A 4,977-nucleotide genomic window follows, 5' to 3' on the forward strand; every position below is an offset into this window, starting at 1 on the left:
CCTCACCCCTCAGTGTCTCTTTCCCGGCTTTACAAGAAAAGGCCATCTCTGTTTCCAATGCAAGCTCCCCCAAAAGGCTGGGTAGCAGCACCCCGTTTGCAGGGATGGGGCTGACGGCTGCGGTTCGGAGCCCACAGCATCCCCGAGGCTTCACCAGGAGCGATCCCAGTCATTTATTTGCCTGCTTAATCTCAGAATTATTTAGGTACTGGTTCAATGCAATAAACAGCAACGACAGAATGTCACCAGCAGGGTCCTGCCCCAAAGCAGCATCCGGGGGATGCCCAGGAGCTTGTTTTTTTTCTCTGAAAATAACTTTTCATTGGTGGTTGGGGGAGGTTCATTACAGCCCACGGCATTAATGGGGCACCCGAGGCTGTGCAGCTCCAATGGGGCAGAGCTGAGAAACATCCCCCAAAGGGACAAGAAGGGGGAGACAGAGACAGAGGGGCTGGAGCAGCCCCCCAGAAAACCAGCAGACCCCAACTGGAAGGGCTCCAACCCCTGAGCAGCCGAATCGGCCGCAGCTGGGGGTGATGGCTCCCACCCCACAGCTGATGCTGCTCAGCCCATCAGGTCCCATTGAGCTGCAGCTGCTTTGCGGCCCTTCCTCCTCTTCCTCTTTCCTCCTCCGTCCTCCTCCATCCTCCTCTCCTGGCAGTGATGGAGACTGCAGCTCTGCCAGCCCCGTAAGTCATTCTTTAAGATTTAAAGTCTCACAGCCATGTGTTTGTGGTCCAGCCAGGGACTTGTGTTATTTAGGGCAAGTGCTCTCTCTGTGCCATAAATCTCCTCACCGAGGTGCTGGGATGATGAAGTGTTGGGGCTTTGTGTGCTGGGGCTGTCGTGATGTGTGCCCAGCGAGGGTGTGGGGCTTTGCACCCTGCGTTTGGAGATGGGGTACGGATGTGCTGTCCACTGCTATAAAACCTTGTGACCCTCTGGCAAGATGTGCAGGGGGCTGCTTTTGGGTGCTCTATTTTAAAAAAATAGGAAATAAGTGCAATGCTCAGTGGCTTTCTGCATTAATGAGCCCATAGTGAGCCAAGTGCGCTCATCTTGGTGCTTCCCGGCATCTGAGGGAGCTGGGATGGGGCTGGAGCTGGGCTGGGTTGGGGGCAGTTGCTTGATTTAGTTCTTTTTCTCTTTATTTTTGGGCTTTTGTGGGTTTGGGGTATCCTGTCCTCACTGACACCTCAGGCTCTGCACATTTCTCCTGCAGAAATGGGCTGACCCCTCCCTGGGGCTGGTGCTGGGAGGGATGGGGTGAGCCCAGCTCCCAGTCCGGGGTCTCCCCCCTCAAATCAGCACTGTGTGTGTGTGTGTGTGTGTGTGTGTGTCCTGTCCCCACTGCTGGGCGCTGGAGCCCAAATCTCTGGGGCTCTGGATTGGAGCCCACTGGGGAGCGCTGCCCATGGCGGGGGCAGGAAAGGATGTGCAGATCGGGGGGTACCTGTGGTGTGCAAGGGGTTAACTGGGAGTTGGGACACTTAAGGACTGGGAATTTGGGCTTTGGGAATAAATTCCTACCAGTGAAGCACCTGGGCTGTACTGGTGCACACTGGGGTGTAATCCCACCCGTTGGTTTGGTTTTCCAGCTTCCCGGGGGCTGGCGTGGTCCTGGGATGCTCTGCAGAGCAATGGGGGTGCTCTGCTCCCCCAAACCAACTGGGGGTAGCTCCAGGGGGAGCATCGAGCCCTCGGAGCCGGGGGGAGGGAAGAGCTGTGGGGGGCTCATGCTCATGATCTTGTGGGTGACCCATGGGGGTGCTTACCCTGGGGGGGCAGAGGTGAACCCGGTGCCACAGGATGGGAGGTCACCCCCTGCCTCCAGCTTTGGTTTACCCCCCGTGCCTCAGTTTCCCCAGTCATGGAGCCCAGGGCTCAGCCCAGTGTGCCTGATCCAGCCTGTTGGAGTTCCTCCCTTTCAGCCCTACTGACTCTGGACACTGAACCCCTCCGGGCTCTGGAAGGGCTGGAGTCGACCTCACAGCGATTCCCCTCAGGGGCCTTAGAGCAACCTCGGCCCCAGGCTCCTGCGTGGACCCACAGGGGCACACAGGGCTGCCTGAGCCCCAAAACCTGAGAAGATTGACCCAAAAAAAACAACCTGGATGGGAATGCACTGGAGTCTGACTGGGAACGTTCCCCTCCTGGCTCAGCGGCTGCTCCTTGGGGTCTGGGTCCGGGATGGGGACATGGGGAAGGATCAGGGATGGGCGATGAAGGGAAATGGCTTTGGTGGATGCGTCCCAAAGGATGGGACCTCCAAGATGGAGCCATTGCCTTTGGTGTGGGATCTGGGGGCTGGAGCTGGTGTGGGACCCCCCAGGAGCCCGGTTCAGCCTCCCCAGAAGCTGCCGCTGCCTTCTGCGGGTGTTGGGACAAAAGGGTTGCTTGGTTTTATTGTATTTTTATTATTATTTATTTGCATCTCTGGATTGCCATGGTGTTTGTTTGCCTAATGTTTTCCTTTGCTTGTAGCCAGGCAAAAAAACACCACCAGGCTCGGGGCTTGGCAGGCTTTGCTGTTTAGTGGGTGGGGAAACTGAGGCACGGGGCTAAAGGGAAGCAATAGGGCTCAAAACCTCCATGGATGGGGGGCTAACAGCACCCCCTGCTTGGGACACCCGGCCTGGGGGAGGCTTTAAGAGTGGGAAGCTTTAAGAAGAAGCCTTTAAAGCCTTTCCAGTTGCGCTGGTCTCCAAGGCTCAGTGGCAGAGCCAAGGGGGTGGCTGAGCATTGGTGTTTGCTGTCCCAGGGGACAATGAATGAACATCCCTGGGCATTTGAGATGGGGCTGAAACGTCCCCTGTGCTGGAGGTGGCCGTGCACCCACGATGGCAAAGGTCCCGCCTGGCAGAGCATCGTGATCTGGGGAGACAGGGACTGACACCCCCAAAGTGTGGCTGAGCAGTTGAGCTGGGTTTTTTTTTGGCTGTTTGTCCCCAGGGTGGTTTCTTTGGAGTCGCAGCTCGTGCCCACTGTGGCTCCTCGCACCAGGACGGGGTTTATTTAAACCCATTTTGGCGAGCCAGAGCACAGCCCGATCCTCATCGGGGTGAACACGGCAAGGAGCCCGGGGCTGCCCCAGCTCGGGGAAACGGCGCCGTGTTCAGCTTTGCCTCCGTGTTGTGAATAAATCAAACTGCTGGGACGTGTTACGATAAAGCAGCTCCCCCCACGGCCGTTTCCCAGCTGTCCAGGGCCCATTTCTCTGGCTCCGTTGTGATTTCTGCTTTCCCGTACATCAAGATTTAATGCTTGGAACAGTTTGAAAGCGAACGGGCCAAAGGCAGGGTGTCAGGGAGGTGCCATAACTCGTCCCCAGAATTAATTTGAATTAATGCTGCTTTTGGTATGTGACTACAGAGACGTGCACGAGCGGAAACGGGGCCGTGTAACCCTTCCCTGGCTGCTGGGGAAACCGAGGCACAGGGGGAAACCGAGGCACAGGCTGCCCCTGCCCACAGGGATGCTGTTCCCAGCCAGTTCCCAGTCTCCAGCTGCCCTAACTGGGCAAACTGGTTTTGTTTTCTGCGGGGCTGGCAGCTGGGATCCCCATCAGCTTTCTGCCTGGTACGTGGGTCCCTCCTAAAGATGCTGAGGGCAGGAAAAATGAGGTGGGACAAAAACCAAGCCAGGTTGGACATCTCCCCCGCTGCGGTTCACTCACATCGGCAAAGGCTGCGATTCACCACGGGTGTTTTATATCAAATGATATAAAATGGGGACTCGGGGGCTCCCTTCTGGCCCTCTCTGGGGGCTCTGGTCCCGCACACAGCGGCACTGGTGATGGGGAAGCTCTGGTTTGGGCTGGAAAAAGCAAATTGCCCAAAAAACCAGGATGGACAGAGAGACCCAGAGGAGGGCAAGAACCAAGGCTTTAGCACAGGGAGACAGTTTTGTTTGAAAATTTATTGAAAAATGCAATACAAGAAGCAATACTGAACACTTAGGTCTGTCTAAACGCTACGGCAACTTTCCCTTTGATTTACTATGAAAGTCCAAAATAACAGCTCCCACCGCTAGTCGATCTATAAAGATTTGCCATTCTAAAAGTGTCTATTGTTATAAAGAGTGAACGGCTAGCCTAGACAATTCACAATTGCCTTAAAAAATTTTACAAAGCTCCTTCATGTTCTCAACTAAAATGTATTATTTTTTTTTGTTGTTTAATTTTTCTGTTTTTTTATTTTTTAATTACAAGTTCCATCTCTAAGGCTGGGACACTACCACCTCTTAAGGTAAAAATTGTACAATGAGGAAAATCAGCAAACCACAGTTGATTAAAACCAGAAATCAGGCAGTCCTTGGCTAACACATCTGCGCTGGTCAGAGATCGCTATGGGGCAAGCGGCGCTCCCGTTCCCGTTTGATGGAGGAGAAGACGAGCTCCTTGCCTTCCTTTCTATAAAAACATTCATTCATATATAAATAGCTTCCATATAATGTGTATTATACAATCGAGACAGTCTCTGGGTGAATCGGTGGAGTGGGAAGAGCTGGGAACATTCAGATCAATAGACTTTACTGAGCTGGTTTGTCCAGAGGTGACACGGCACGCCAGGAACCAGGATTTACAAACCCAGCGGAGGTGGAGGGGCGCGGGCAGCCCCGCATGGATGAGGGAAACTTCTTCTGTGCCCAAATTTTGGCTTCTTCCCAGGCTCCGCTGCAGCTCCCGGGCTCTCCCTGCACTGGAGGGAGGCAGCAGGGCCGCAGATCCCCCCTGGGGTCCAACAGCAAAGCTCAGCCCAGGAGGGAACTTGGTTAAAATACTCGAGGAGAAGCAAGAGATGAGGAAGTGTGAGAATGAACGATGTGGAAACAGCCACCCGAAATCCAGGGAAAATAAAAACCAATACAAAAACAGGGTTATTCTAGACTACAGGCCCTTAGAAAGCGACGTACACAGCCATGGCGAGCACATCCTTTAGGAGAGGAACGGCCTCTGGTGCCAGGTTTCCCTGCTCG

The sequence above is a fragment of the Mesitornis unicolor genome, unplaced genomic scaffold (genome assembly GCF_000695765.1).
Source record: "Mesitornis unicolor isolate BGI_N332 unplaced genomic scaffold, ASM69576v1 scaffold37505, whole genome shotgun sequence".
NCBI lineage: Eukaryota > Metazoa > Chordata > Aves > Mesitornithiformes > Mesitornithidae > Mesitornis > Mesitornis unicolor.